The sequence below is a fragment of the Cydia amplana genome, chromosome 26, assembly GCF_948474715.1.
Source record: "Cydia amplana chromosome 26, ilCydAmpl1.1, whole genome shotgun sequence".
Classification (NCBI taxonomy): domain Eukaryota; kingdom Metazoa; phylum Arthropoda; class Insecta; order Lepidoptera; family Tortricidae; genus Cydia; species Cydia amplana.
The window spans coordinates 4,701,344-4,718,311 of NC_086094.1; the positions used below are offsets into that span (position 1 = coordinate 4,701,344).

A 16,968-nucleotide genomic window follows, 5' to 3' on the forward strand; every position below is an offset into this window, starting at 1 on the left:
CCGCGCGTGGCGCTGTCGCCACCTAGCGGCCATATCTGTGTTGATCGTAACAGACGCGTTTTGTTAGAGAGTGAGTCTTCTGTACTTAGTACTACTTATTATTTATTCTGTGACTCTGTCGGTAAATAGGCCTAGCACAGGAGTGCCGCGACAGTATCTCGCCCGCGAGATAGCCTACCCTTCTTGCTAGATTAGTATCATATGTAAGTGCGTTGCCGGACTTTAAGATGAGAGAGCGCTTTTTATTTTTGAAGGTTTGAAGGTAGTAACGGAAGGCGACAGTTCATTCCACGCTGTAGCTGTACACTTGTACAGTCAACTGTAAAAATATGGGTGCACACATCGTACTCAAGAATAGCTCTTATGTCAGCGAATTAAAACGTATTGGACATATTTTTGAGTAAGTTGTCTACACCCTAATTTTTACAATTGACTATCATTGACATATTTTTAATTGATAGTTTTTTTTACTACGCAGCAGTTTTTTTTTTCATTTGTGACGAAACCTAAAAACATAGCCTCCTAAGGCCCAACGAAAAATTGAGTATGTAGTCAGTACGGCCCGTAGTCCTACCAGTAGTACTATTGTTTTATACTCATTCAGACCCAAGTACTTAAAAGACTTTTTTTAATGTTATTGACGTTATTGTACTTATACAGCACCTTCTACAGCACTTGGATTTTTTTTTACGAACTTGTTAAAGGGCTCACAGACAAAACAAAACAGTCCTTTAGAAGTTCGTAGACGCCAATTTCGATAAGAGCAAAATTTGAAATGGGTTTTTTATTAAGTCCTACTGGTAGGACCGTGGTACGCTATGACTACACAATTGTTGTAGGAGCTGGGTCTGAATAAGAAAGTTAATAAGTACTATGGGTAGGACGTTGGGCCTTAGGAGGATAGTATGTTCTACCAATTATTTATTTCTACGAATCGCGGGGTCTCGGCAGTTCACGGAACAAACTACTAGTTATGATCTTATGTTAATATTTTAGTTGGTGTATCCAGGGCCGAATCTAGGGTAGAGCGAGTGGAGCGGCCGCTCTAGGCGCCGGATGGCAAGGGGGGCGCCAAAATGGCAAATGAGAAAAAAAAGTTTTAAAAGACGCGAGTGTGGCGAGGTGGGGGGTGGGTGGTGGGTGTTGGGGGCTGTGTAAAATACGCTTGAAAACTTCAACGAAGGGCGCCAAAACCCGATTTCGCTCTACCCTGATCAAGGACTCGGGCCGGCACTGGGTGTATCTTAGTAATATCTAGTTTGCTTCACCGTGTCACGTTTTTGTTTGACTACTTACAGACCCAACCCCAACCCAACCCATAACCCAACCCACACGCCCATCAACGTGCACACTAGCGCCACTGCTAAATAATCGTGATTATTTTTAAATTTATTTAAAGAAAATTATTTAAAAAAAAGGGGCCGCTACTTACTGTATCTTGTATTAAAATACCTTTTGAATACATCAAACTAGTTTCCATGTTGCTGGATTCGTCAATCTATGAACTCAAATAAAAACAAAAACGGCCGTTTTAACTTTGGACGCAGATTAAGTTTTGGCGCTCCATGCTCAGTATTAGCACAGTATAATAAAGAGTACTAGCATACAGTATGGACGCTCCCTGCCTCCCTTTGAAAGTGCCGCCCACCCGCTGAGACCCGCTCTCGGTTACCTCACAGTTACCCTACAATGTCTTATCTCACTCACACAAGCATGGTACGCGTTCACCTACACGAGCTTAGGCTGTGTGCGTAGGAACGCGTTTGTTTCATACATTTGATCGTCAGTGTCCGAGGTGTGGTATGAGGTTCCGTAGTTACCCGTCTGTTTTTTCTAGATGTTTGTTTTCACAGTATTTGCTGTTTTGGTGCCCCTACCATTTGGCGCCTAGAGCGGCCGCTCCACTCGCTCTACCCTAGATCCGGCCCTGGTCGTACATACAGACAGACATGGACAGACGCACGAGTGATCCTATACGGGTTCCGTTTTTTCCTTTTGAGGTACGGAACCCTAAAAAGTGAGAGTGTATCATCGATTGTATAGCGGCGGCTAGATACGTGTGATTCTTAATTGAATTTGAATCGTGAATTTCAATTCCAGAATAATACAATGGATTTATACTCGTTTTTTTTTGTTTTTTTTTTTAATAGCCCGTTTCAGTGTCCGACTGCTGGGCAAAGGCCTCTCCCCTTGATCTCCACAGCTCCCGTTGTTGTGCTATTTCCGGCCAGTTACTGATGAAGGCGTCTAAGTCGTCCCGCCATCTCTGTCTGGGCCTGCCACGTCCGAGCATTTTTTTGCGGTATCCACTTGGTGGCTATACTAGCCCACCTATCTGGATGCATACGACAGACGTGACCCGCCCAGTCCCACTTCAGCCTGGCGGTCTTCTCCCCCACGTCAGCTATGCGTGTTTTGGAGCGCAATGTAGTGTTTATTCGTAAATTAGTAAAAAAAATTGCTGCTAAATAGCTGCTGGAGTTTTGGCAGCAAATGTGTAGAAATGCAACGATGCTACGAATAAATGATCAGGCGTGAATCCCAAGATATAATTTGGATAATTTGATTGGGAAGTCGCCATCACGTTATCAGATATATTGGACCGGCCACGGTGCCCAAAGCGTTGTGCTTTTCCGTATTTTTTGTATAACGGCAACAGAAATACATCAGCTGTGAAAATTTCAACTCATGAACCGTGATCTAGCTATCACGGTTCATGAGATACTGCCTGGTGCCAGACAGACAGACGGACAGACGGTGGTGTGTCATTTGTTCTTTCTTTCTCTCATGTTCTTTCACTGATACGTATGTGTTAAAATTGTTAAATATGAAACTGTGTCAACGCCATCTATCCGAGCATAGGCCAAAGGTGTGTGCGCCATCTGTCCGAGAACAACTTTTGTATTGATTTCCGAGACACGTTTTTTCCTTAGCTTTTATTCATCTTATACGGAGTTACATATGTATATTTGCTATAATGTTATACTCGTGGTAGTACTTTAGTAAATACCTACCTAAGTAGGTACTTATTAAGTGCGTTGACGAAGCAGATTGTGCGCAGGCGGCGTCTGTGGGCCCGATTCGGATTTTGAAATAGACATCTATTAGATATCTTTTAGACATCACCAATGACGAGATACGATAGAGATAGATACGATAACGGTATGTTTAAGATCTAACCTGTCAAATTTGACATTTGCGCGATTCTGGAGATACTCTTGAATGATTTCCACAGGATATGACTTAGAGATCCAATTCACATCTAATAGATATCTAACTCTATCTAACGTAAAAGTGACATTGGTTGCCCGAATTGCGCTGCAAAAGAGAACTAGTTGATATCTAAACTATAACATATCTAGAATGGATCTAGTACGTGTCGTCTTTTGTGAATATCTTGAAGTTCGAATACGGCAGTGTGACGTCACACGCGCGGCGCCACGCTCCTAGGGCTGCTACACTATTACAATCAATTCCCTTGTCTCTGGTTAGGTATATGTGATATTATCTATGAAAAGGGACCTTATTGTCGATGGCACTTACGGCTTTGTTAACGATGCTCCGATATAAATACAATGCCGCGCGACGCTGAGTGGCGTAAGCGCCATCGACAATAAGGTCCCTTTTCATAGATAATGCCCCATATATCCAATGCCAACAAAATCAGTCATATAATATGTTGACATTTTTGCCATTTCTATTTAAATACCTTGACCGTACCTTATTTTCTTTGCGAGAAGGCTTAAAATTGCCTGTTCACAGTGTGGCTGGTAAAACGTTATATAGGGTTGCCAGACGAATGATAATTATCGTGAATATAGGTACGATAATGTGGACTCCGGTACAATGTACGATCAAATCAAATCAAATAATTTATTTCAGAATAAAATTCCATATACATTCACAATAAAATAACTACAATAAAATTAAAATTAACTAAAGCATAATTAAATATGTTAGTAACATTAGGTAATACTTAAAAAAACTATGTTAGCACACAAGAAACAAATTATTAGTGGTCAAAATGTGTAACTTTTATTATATTTCTCAAAAATACAGGAACATACTCAAACATACATACAAACACCATATACTATCTAAAATTAAAAACTAAAATTAAAACTAAAATTAAAAACTATAATTAAAACTAAAATTAAAAACTAAACTACTCTAAATTAAAATAAATCTAAAAAAAGCCCCCCGCGGCATTGTGCCAAAGATGCTGGCAGCATTCCCTCGCTGAATGGCAATAATACTGATGCGCTGCGCTGCGAGAGAAAGCTGCCAGCTCTCTGGTGAATTATTAGTGAAATATATTAAAATTAAGATTTATATAAGGTAAAGGTACCTACACTATTTAAAATTTATTTCCCCATTGTGGTATGGAGTTGAATCCATCGCCTCAGTATCGATGCAACGGGCATTAAGAGGAAAGGGGACGATATATTCTCCATACAAACATTTAGTCCTCATTTTCCTTCCTGGATATTGACATTATGGAAATCAAATTGTATAAAAATATTTTCCATAATGTCAATATCCAGGGAGGAAAATGAGGACTACGTTTGTATGGAGCATCGATCGTCCCCTATCCTCTTAAGTAAATACAATAATTCACTTCCGCACACCTGACAACCCTGACTACACGACACATTAGTATATGACAATCCTCAGCCGCGAATACTCGTGTGTGAGAGAAAATAAATAATAAATATAAACAAAATTATAAACAAACTTTATAAAAACTAGTGACAATTGAAATTTTAAGTGTAGTGCTGTGGGTGTTTTTAAGTGCATCATTATTCGTAAGTACACACTTATTATTATTTTGAATTATTAGTTGATTTATATTTTTCTGATATCTCAGAACTGACGCGTTATTTCTGTAATATATTAGCTACAAGGAAATAATACACTTCCCCTAGATTTTCGTTGTCACGTTACAAAGTAAATTTAAAGTACCGTAAAATGTGCCTACTTTGCTCCAAAATCCGTATTTAATTTAAATTACAGTCCAGTAGTACTACAACTATGGTCCACAAGTACAGAGGGCCCCATTCCCAATTTCTATCGCTCGTAAGTATTTCAAAAATCTGCATTTTGCCGTTTTCCACCGAGTTTCGAGTGATGAATTCGAGCGATCGAAATTGAGAAATAGGCCCCTAGTAAGTATAATTGAATATAAATACTAATGTTTTTTTTTTGTTTTGCGTGAGTTTTTTCTTACATTTATAAGCATATTTTTCAATAGAACTACATACGACATTTAATTTTAAATCCCGCACCTGAACGAAGGCACCTCAAATGCTTTTGGTAGGTAGTTTAGGTGGATTTGCGGTAGGTATATTTTTAACCCCTTTTGAGTACCTAATTAAACTTATGAGAATTTGGTATGTAGTAGGTAGATAGGTTTGCTACCTACCTACTTATACAGGAACCATTCAAGTTTATTTACTTACACGCGCCCGGATCGTACCAATGAGTTTTACGAAACTTATGTACGAAATATCATTTGAAATTTACCAGGCGCTATTCTGGGAAGGAAAACATATCATCGTACTATTGTACCGCAATAGGGTAATTGACTGTATTTAAATTAAATTATTTTCTACCATGCATGAAATAAAGCACCAGAAGATTAATAGAGAGACGTAAGTAGACAGCAGTTATTTTTAGACACAATTTCTATTTTAAATAAAACCCATATAAAACTATAAAAAGTAGGTCATTTGATTGTGACGTCACATGTTAGTGTTTCGGGTATTCCATAGTAGCAAAATCATCATGACAGTTCGAAAAAAGAAACTGCAGATTTGCCTAGTAGTCAAATACCACATAACATTGACGTATAATATCTAGGGACTGGCTTTACGGGCAATAATAATGAGGTATGACAGGGGCCGGTACAGCGGTGTGAAATCGCTACAACGCGATTGGTCGATGAGTTCGCATCACGCGCACGATTGGTTGACGAGTTCGCATTACGCGCGCTATTGGTCGCAACTAGTTGCGTTAGACTGCACGATTGGCTGGAATTCGTGAGTAACACCGCTGAACTAGTACCATTTTTAGTGCCCCATTAGCCCGTCCTTAGATATCTATGTCAATGCTATATAACCTCTAACCGCCCATGCGTCAAACCTTGCCAAGCAAAATGAAATTTTATTTTGTCAACACAAAGTTCAAATTAGAATGGAACAGGAGATCTTTTTATAGCCGGCTAGAGGATAAGACAAAACAAGATATCACAACACGCAAATGACTCCATTAAGCAAGAATTTTCAAGTTATTACGTACTATTGTTGTTTATAACGTGACATCAATTAAATAACAATTAGACATTGTGTTGGTAAAAAAATAATTGTGTCCACGTTTTCTGTCGCATAGGCCGTTTCAGCTTTGGGTGACAGAGGCTGGTATTTTTCCAAATTGCACATATTTTCTGAGCGTGAGCTCTCATTGCTTGAATCAAGTTGTGATAACCGGTGTACGGGGATTTCGAGATATTTTATTTTAATCAGTGACATTTCCGAGTGTCTTGTAGATACTCTATGCGTCTGGTGACCAGAGGGCTGGCAGCTACTTCGGCCAGAGACTAAGTTTGGCCATCCAACGAGGTAACGCTGCCAGTCTTCTGGGTAACATAACATAACGCATGACCGCGTGTTTCGACTCCGAACGGCGCAAAGGGTGGATTTTCTTTTTGGGTCAGTGAGGGCAGCTACCAGATCCCGTACTGCTACGAGAAAACGGTCTTAGAAGACCTTCCCTCGATTTCAAATTAATGAAGATTGGCTTTTACAGATTTTGGAAAAAACATACAGGGTGCGAGAAAAAGGTCATTTTTGACAAACTTTTTTTTTGATGCCAATCGATCCCATTCCTATTGAGGATCAAAAGCTTGTATGGAAGCAAAAAAAATTTCCGGCTAGAAAAGCCACAAATCGAGGAAAACTTTTCCCATACAATTTGTATGAAAATGAAAACTTTTATTTGGCATTTTATGGACATTGACAGTCTTTATTTCCAATTGTGTCTAGTAATAGCCAAGTACTCGTAGTGTCTATGGCAAGGTCAATAACTCGTTATCTGTTTAAGCTCGTGGGCGGATGTCCGGTGTATTATACCATGTTATACGTATGATATAAATATGCAAAATGAATTTATTTATAGCTATTCTGATAAATATAATAATAATCTGTAGCAAAAACCCGACTTTACGGAATCAGTTTAAAATGTCGTCATTACAAACTGGAAATTCGAAGAACTGACATGTATGTTATTATAATAATTATAATAAATATGTTGGCGTAAGTTTTAAATTTGTGTATGGAATTAAATAATTTAATTAAAATGGCTATATATAATTATCTTAACATAATGGAATCAATAAAAACGGAACTTTACAGTACCTACTTTACCGCACTGCGATAATTAGCACAATACGTGCCTAATATGTCGAAAATTTAAAGGGTCATATACAATACACGTGCGAAAAGGTAATTAGCAGCTCGTGTCGATTTAAAAAAACTCCATTCGGTTGTGTTTCAATTTATCGCCACTCGTTGCGAATTTCCTATTTTTCGCACTTGTATCGTACCTATATAATATATAACATACGTAGGTACTTAATGGAATCAATAAAAACGGACGAATTGTGGCTCAAATAACGCTTTAACTTTAACTTTGGCAATTCAGTTCAATGCACTCAAAGCAGTTATACATGGTTATACGGGTGTTTGCATTTTCGCAAACTATTATACCTACTTATCAGCACATTGTATAATAAAAATCTAGAGCAAGCTATGCAATCTATACGCATATCATTAAATTAAAGAATTTGGCCCAGAGCATGTCGTGTAATGCTAAGGAATTAACTCATTTATTGTATAATAAGTGTTATAAAATGAATATAAAACTAAAATTAACTACAACTAATAACTAAAGCTAAAAAAAAATTAAAAATACCTATCAAAATTTTGCGCCCTTGACAAGGTGCCCATCACGCAGGCAGCGTTCCCGCGCTGGATTGCTATGGCCAATCTTTGTAATGCTCATTATAGGGTTCCGTTAACACTATTATAATAAAATACTAGCGACCCACCCCGGCTTCGCACGGGTTAACAAATTATACATAAACCTTCCTCTTGATCACTCTGTCTATTTAAAAAACCGCATCAAAGCCGTTGCTTAGTTTGAAAGATCTAAGCATACATAGGAACAGACAGACAGCGGGAAGCGATTTTGTTTTATACTACGTAGTGATTATCTAACTATACCTTGACCGCTATGATCTCTGTGCTAGACCTGTCCCAAAATTATTATTATTTATTTATTTATTTATTAGGCTCACAAAACAAGTTACAGACATTTATATAAATTACATTAATAGCTTACAGTTCAGATCTGGACTATAACTCTAAACACGTGTGCACAGAAGGAAATGAAATTTTAGTTAAAATATAACGCTATCAAAAATACAAAAATGAAATAAAAATAAAATAAAATAAAATTCTTTTATTCCTAATCCGTTTTAGGGCGTATTCGGTATCGTGTTCTGATTTGGAAAAAGTAGAAGACAATCTTTTTTGGCGGGATTTTTTTTAGCCTTTGTATGGAGGGTTGGCCGTTGGTTGACTTGGTTGACTTGCACGATCTGCCCCATAAAAAATTTTTTTCGCGTCAAAAATGTCGCGCGGTTGTCCACTTTGGTTTTAACTCTACAGTGAGAGTCCAGACGAGACAACTTTTCGCCAATCTGATGAAATTGTCCGATCGAATCGGGCCGTGCGGACGCAAACGCCAATTTGATTCCCCGATCAAATCAGCAGGTGCGGACACAAATGCCAATTTTCGAAGTTAGTTTGTGTACGTGTACGTGTGGACACTAGATGAGATTGGCGCCAATCATTTTCCTGATCTAATCGGTCGATTTGCCCAGCTCCTCTGGACTCTACTCACAGAAGCAGTCCTATTAGTCTCGGCATATACCTAAATTTTTATGTAGGTATTATTGTAGGTAATGAAAAATAACGTCTTAGAAACATAAGATTATTTACGATTATGACTTCTAATAATACGATTAGTAATTATATTACCATAGTAACAACACTAAAGTGGTTATAACTGTGTTTTATAGGCCATTTTTGGTCAGACGAATCTTGAGTCGTGTAATTTTACAGATTTAAGAGTCACACGAACCAAAAAGCCGCTCCCATTATACAATAGCAAGACCTCTTAACTTATCTTGATATCGAAATCAGTTAAGGTTTTTTTAGGTATCCCTTTCGTGTAAATTTTGGAATTTTGTGAAACATGGGTGTTTGTAAACAATAATTCTATATTACCTGTTTTAGTTCTTAAGTTTTATATGTATTACCTTTATATTATTGGAATTTTAATATAATAATATTACCTACTTGCTACCAACTACATATTATGTACCTACGTAATAAGTTATTGTCTCCTAGAATGCATTCAGTTCTGGTTAATGAACTTTGAGTCACTAAGTGACTCAAATAGTTAAACAGTGATATCGACTAAATAATTATCATTTACTAGCTGACCCGGTGAACTTCGTACCACCTATCAATCAGTGAATGTATACCTAGTGATAGCTATTCCTTTTAGTAATTTATTCGACCTGTCTTAGCAACACAGTAAAACATAAAATCTCCTTTTTAAAGCCGGTTAAAAATATAAGTCCTCAAACCTTAACCCCTCGTAATGTGTCTGGTAAGGATTTATCCTGATCCTGACCACATTATTAAGGCCGTTCTTTTTTTGCATTTGAAAAAAAATATTTTTATGGTTCCGTACCGAAAACAGGACCCTATTACTAAGACTTCGCTGTCCGTCCGTCCGTCTGTCATCAGGCTGTATCTCATGAACCGTGATAGCTAGACAGTTGAAATTTTCACAGATGATGTATTTTTGTTGCCGCTATAACAACAATTACTAAAATGCAGAATAAAATAAATATTTAAGGGGCTCCCATACAACAAACGTGATTTTTTTGCTGTTTTTATAGATAATGGTACGGAACCCTTCGTGCGCGAGTCCGACTCGCACTTGGCCGGTTTTATTACTCATTACAGTACAAAATGAGGTTTGAATTCGCAATTTTTTGTGTCGCAAACTAATAAATACCTATTATAACTTACCTATTACCTCTGAAATATATGCACAGTCCGTGTGAGCTCTGAGAATGAGATTCGGGTTTTAGAAAGAGACTTTGTTTGTTTGTGTTTGAATGAAACGGTGGTGACACCCGAATATTGTTTTATCCTTTTTTATTAATTACTCCAATAAGGTATTAAGGTGGCCGAAGTATCTTTTTAAACCTCGAATCTCTTTCTTAATATTGTACTTACATGCTTTAAAATGTAATATAATCCTATTTAAATATTATAATCTTAATCTTTACTGTGATAGTTATCTTAATATAATTTTTATACGATTTTTTTCATATCAAATTAGCGTTCTATCATTATTATTAAAACTATAAATATTTACAGTCACCAAAAGCATGACAACGTCAGTCAGCCGTCGTTATAGATGTGCTACACGTGTCAAATCGTTACCCACGCAACGTCTTCTAAAACTTGACACCATAACTGTTTATTCGACCTGCCTTAGCAACACAGCAAGCAAATACGTCTTTTCTCAAAAAACGCGATCAGGACGCCATTTATCGGGTCCAATTGTAAATTTAAACCATCCAGGGACCCACCCAAGTATACACACAAACTTTCATCCGAATCGGTCCAGCCGTTTAGGAGGAGTTAGGTTACTTACACACGTCCTCGCGCCCCGCGCGGGGGCACAGCTGGGATTGACGCCAGGATGATGATGATGATGAGGTTACTTACACACGTACAGAAGAATTATATTTAAAAAGATATATAAAGATAAACTGAAATAAATGTCATGTAGTAAAGAAAAGTGTGACTCTTTAAAAAACACAATTCAAAATGTTGGTAAAATTATTTAATTGGTTGCCACAGTTGTAAACGAAATTATATTTATAATTTACTAGCGACCCGCCCCGGCTTCGCACGGGTTATCAAATTATACATAAACCTTCCTCTTGAATCACTCTCATTAAAAGAAACCGCATCAAAATCAGTTGCGTAGTTTTAAAGATCTAAGCATACAGGGGCGTTTTTTTTTTGTCACCTACACTTTTTTTTCAAATTTGGGATTTTTTATGTTATTTCTACTCAGAATCACGAGCTCTGTCTATCCTAATAGGAGAAAAAAAGTGTCCCAAAATGTCCATAAATTTTTCGATCTTTCCATTCCGCGACCGCCATACAAGTCTATGAAAAATGGTGAAATAAAAACCTTAGGACACTTTTTTTTCTCCTATTAGGATAGAAATAGCTCGTGATTCTGAGTAGAAATAACATAAAAAATCCCAAATTTGAAAAAAAAGTGTAGGGACAACAAAAAAAAACGCCCACAGACAGACAGGAAAGCGACTTTGTTTTATACTATGTAGTAATGATGTAGTGATCTGGTAGTGATAGTGATTGAAACCGATAGCCTGCCCGACCGATAGGCCTCCTAGCCTAGTCAGTAGTGGCCCGCCTACCAAACAGGAGGTGCCGGGTTCGAATGCTGATGTTAATGGCCATTTATACTTGAACGTTTATCACAATAAATTTCATGTTATTTCAGAATGACGTTTTTCTACTCGTCGACTGCAATGCATGAATTAAGACTTCGTACTTATACCAAAGTGAAATCGCATACTTTTTTCACTATGGGACCCCAACTCAACTATAATATTCATTTCGATACAGTTTTGTCAACTATAATGAAATTGACCAATCGAAAGCGCGGAGCAAGTACCAGGGCCTCATGAGTTACGAGAAGGTGTCGTTGACCAACCGGCCGGGGGCGCGGGGCGCGGGGGCCGGGTCGCGTACGAGTATGAATATGAAGGTATCGCGGCTGCTCGCGCATCTTAGCTGTATACTTTTGGTTTTTTTACCTACATATATACATGATTCTTCTACTAGTTTTAAGTATTTTTTTGTTGACTCGTAGAAAAAGTATTGTATACAATAGTGATATAATCAAGCTTTTCAATCTCGTACCTTACTTAGGCAACTCAGCAAGCTTCATTGCCTAAACACGGTACTCGACTGAAAAGCTCTCCATTATATCACGATTGTATAAAATACTATTTAAAGTGAGAGCGTAATTTCGATTAATGGCGGTGGCTAGATCGTGTGACTCTTAAAACGTAATGGAATATTTTAGCTTTTTTCAAGCATTTCATGCTTACACCATCCAATAACTTAAATAATCGTTTAAAAATTAGTAACGGTCGAGCAATTTACTACGAATTAATAAAAAAATGCTCAGTCACGGCGGGGACTTAACACTTTAAAAGAATGACTTACGTTAGACCGGGCCAGAGCTTCCGGAGCTTACTTTTCTATGACGGTGATCACGGAGATCCGGAAGTTCCGGCCCGGACACGGCCCGGTCTAACTTGAGTCATCCTTTAGTCCGTAGCGTCATACTTGGCGTCATACTTAAGCAAAAACGAATCTCTACTATAAGAATTACGGTTCGAAATCGAATAACTAGAAAGGAACGTTAAATGGTTAAACTGAATAATTAGCAATGTTCCAAAGAGAATTTTCAAAAATCGTGCCTGCAATACGGCCACTTGTGTACCAACATTTTTAACTTTATTATTTTTAATTAAAACGATAAAATGATTTATTTACAAATAAGATACCTATATACAGTGGTATTACTAAAAGAAATTAATAACTAGCTTAAATCTAAAATAGGCCCTTGAGGCATTGTAAGTGTACCAAGGATGCTGGCAACATTTTCTCGCTGTATCGCAATGCGATGCAATCGAATTTCCAATAATCATAAATTTTGAGATATGGCCGTATTGCAGGCAGGCGGCGAAATGTTCTCGGTATTTTTTTTGCACGTTTGTTGCCAAGCCTTCTTACAGTTAATTTCGATTTCTATGAGACTTGAAATAGGCGCCAATGAGTATTCTAACGTGAATTAAATTAAACCGTCGTCAACAGTTAAGAACATTGAGTAAAATCCCTAATCGGAACGGAATTTTTCTTATTGGAAACTGGCATGACAATTTTCTCATAATTGTTTCCAGAAATTCGGAAATTTTGAGAATCTTCTGCAATAACTTACACATTATTAGTAACGGTCAAGCGATTTACTACGAATTAAGAATTTGTAAGTGGATTTGTGGAGAATTTGGGGGGAGGCCTTTGCCCAGCAGTGGGACACGACAGGCTCCAAATAATAATTTTTTTTTTTTTTTTTTTTTTAATTTAATAATAATTAGAATTTGTCAGTAAATAAGAACAAAAAAACTATACTCATCCTTTTCTTTTGGGTGCTAGTACTAGTGTAAGACAAATATAGTACCTACCTGATGATTCTCTCTCTCTATGTTTGAAATGAGACAGTCCCAAAGGACTTTCAAAACAAAATAAGTATACTGGGATATACCTATACTGGGGTTTGTCAAAACAAACTATAGTAACGGTCAAGCGATTTACTACGAATTAAGAATTAAGTACTACAAATTGCTCAGTCACGGCGGGGACTTTAACTTGGAGTAAACTGAATACAAATGACGAGTGCCTGGGGAATCTGTGAATCATCAATTATAGCAATCGACCGGTTTTATAATTATAGAACTGGTTGAGTGTTCTACATGTAGGTAGGTTTAATATGTTGATTTTGTTATAGGTACTTTCACAATTTCCGCTCATTATATTAAGAAATAATCATGCTTAAAAAAAGCGGCCAAGTGCGAGTCGGACTCGCCCATGAAGGGTTCCGTATTTAGGCGATTTAAGACGTATAAAAAAAAAACTACTTACTAGATCTCGTTCAAACCAATTTTCGGTGGAAGTTTACATGGTAATGTACATCATATATTTTTTTTAGTTTTATCATTCTCTTATTTTAGAAGTTACAGGGGGGGGGACACACATTTTACCACTTTGGAAGTGTCTCTCGCGCAAACTATTCAGTTTAGAAAAAAATGATATTAGAAACCTCAATATCATTTTTGAAGACCTATCCATAGATACCCCACACGTATGGGTTTGATGAAAAAAAAATTTTTGAGTTTCAGTTCGAAGTATGGGGAACCCCAAAAATTTATTGTTTTTTTTCTACTTTTGTGTGAAAATCTTAATGCGGTTCACAGAATACATCTACTTACCAAGTTTCAACAGTATAGTTCTTATAGTTTCGGAGAAAAGTGGCTGTGACATACGGACGGACAGACAGACGGACAGACGGACAGACAGACAGACATGACGAATCTATAAGGGTTCCGTTTTTTGCCATTTGGCTACGGAACCCTAAAAATTCATTTCTCATGCTCTGAAAGAGGGTCATTTTTATTCTAAGAGGTGTGCAGAAAATTATACGTTTCTGCATTAAAGCATTTTACGTTCCAAGTACGACTAGGTAATTTTTTTTTTACGAGAAGCATTTCAAATTTGGGTTTAAATGGATTTGTTATACAATTTCCATTCTGATATTTAACTCCCCATGCCATAAATAACGATACTTTTGCCTAAATTGTTAATTGAAAGTACCCTCAAGATTTACTATAAAAATTTCTACTTTCTCATGTTTAAAAAAAAACACATGCATTTTACTTTCCTCGTATTCGTAATGAAAAGTATTATCTACTACGAGTATTGTCTTGGCATGAATATTCACGTAACATATTAACGTCTACGTAATAGAGTAGAAGTTTTGTATGTAAAACTAGAGGTTTCCATATGGGAAAATTTACTTTTTTTGAAACTTTCCATCGCACATCAGTATCAGTACAAGGACGTAACTCACGTAACGACGCGGTCAAAACCACAAGAGGAATAATTTTATTTACAACAAGTTTATTGCAGTAATAACAAAGTTTTAAACAAGCTTTTATTAGATCGACCTGTATGTAACTAAATAACTATGTAATGGAATCTAAGGTAACTAATTTAACCATCTTCCAAGGATCGTAGCGTCATGAAAATTGGCAGCTGTATGTAGTTCTGATGACAATACAATAATATGGTACTGTCGAACTGATCTGATGATGGAGACAGGAGGTGGCCATAGGAACTCTCGACCTGTATGTAACTAACATGTAATGGAATCTAAGGTAACTTATTTAACCATCTTCCAAGGATCGTAGAGCCATGAAAATTGGCAGCTGTATGTACTTCTGATGACAATACAATAATATGGTACTGTCGAACTGATCTGATGATGGAGACAGGAGGTGGCCATAGGAACTCTCGACCTGTATGTAACTAACATGTAATGGAATCTAAGGTAACTAATTTAACCATCTTCCAAGGAAGGAAGATATGGTAGCATTTCTTTGCGTGAGAAAGCTGCCCGCGCGAGGGTCTCCTGTTGCCTCCCTTAACCTCTTCCCGAGCTGGCCGCGTAGCCAACATGCCAATCGCTTACGCTCCGTGGCGATCGAAACGCAACTCTCACTGTCACACTAAAATACTTAGAAGAGTGATACAGAGATACAAAGCGATTCGATGGCGAAGCGATAGCGATTGTCACCTTGGCTAGGCCGACTGGGCATCTAATTATTAATTAGATATACCTACCTCCACTAAGTAGTATAGCCACCAAGTGGATGCCGCAAGATAAGCTCGGCCGTGGCAGGCAGGTTGCCTAGCAGTGAGACACTATATATCAGATATATCCTATAAAAAAATGGTTGTCTGTAAAGTCGGTTTACGGGCTATAATTTTGCGTGATAACGTCATAAGAAAACATCGATGAAAAATTGCATACTTTTATACGTTACCATGGAGATCTGTACATAATGTTTCCATGGAGATCTGTCCACAACGTGACACTTTTTCGTGCATGCTACCGATTGTTCATCGATTTATAAGACGTTATCACGTCAAAAATGATTTTATATGACCGTTACAGGTATTGAAGATAAAGAAAAGTGTATGTCACTAAAACGTTATGGCTCCTCTACACGATGGGCCAACGCCGGCCACTCCAAGGGACGCAGCCATGCGGTAGAATGAGATATCAATATCACTTGCTCCCTCTAACGCATAAGGGTGAAATCACATCTGTCAGCATCGAGCCGCATTTTATATATGAGAAATCGCTCGTTAGTATGAAGATGCGTACGCATGCGGAAAGCTGAAAGCATGCGTACGCATCTTCATACTAACGAGCGATTTCTCATATATAAAATGCGACAGATGTGATTTCACCCTAAATGCGTCCCTCGGAGTGGCCGGCGTTGGCCTATCGCGTAGAGGAGCCATTACGAAATAGGCCCTCAGCCTAGGTAGTAGGTACCTCAGGTAGTTTCCCCTTCTACCATTATGAAATTACACTAAACATCGATCTAGTTGGACACAAATCTGTGCAACGATTACGCTTATCTTTTACCTATTAGGTAATTACCTACGTAATTAGTTATACATTAGTTGTTTTAACGGTGTACGAAATTAAATGTCTGGCCGCTGACACATAAGGGCGTTTTCATATTGTCCGATACGATAACGGATAGATACTTCCGATAATGTCGACATGTCGAACCCCCCATCAGCTGTAGGAAGGATGATATTTGTTTGTGTGCGTATATATGTAGGTATAATTTTACTGTAGTGTGTCGCGCAGGAACGGCACGCCCGGTACCTACACCCGACAATGTCACCTACACCTACCAATACCTACACCCGATGTAGAATCGGACAATGTAAAAACGCTTTTACGACTTTCAATCCTTCAAGGAAAGGTGCACTCCCAACTTAAACGACGGCAACGCGCTTGCAACCCATCTTGCCAGCCGGCCTAGCCAAGCTGACAATCGCTTCGACAACGAAACGCTTTGTGTCTCTCTATCACTCTTCCATATTAGTGCGACAGTGACGGTTGCGTTTTGGAGCGTAA

At 37.9% G+C, this 16,968-nt stretch overlaps 1 protein-coding gene across 1 annotated transcript in view; it reads left to right on the top strand.

The window, feature by feature from the left end:
- The first annotated feature begins 4,759 nt into the window (after positions 1–4,759).
- Positions 4,760–16,968, top strand: part of LOC134660249 (serine protease Hayan-like) — a 46,569-nt gene continuing 34,360 nt past the window's right edge. The window contains exon 1 of the mRNA XM_063515994.1: positions 4,760–4,805. The gene's annotated coding sequence lies outside the window, so the exon portion shown is untranslated. The remainder of the gene's footprint in view (positions 4,806–16,968) is intronic.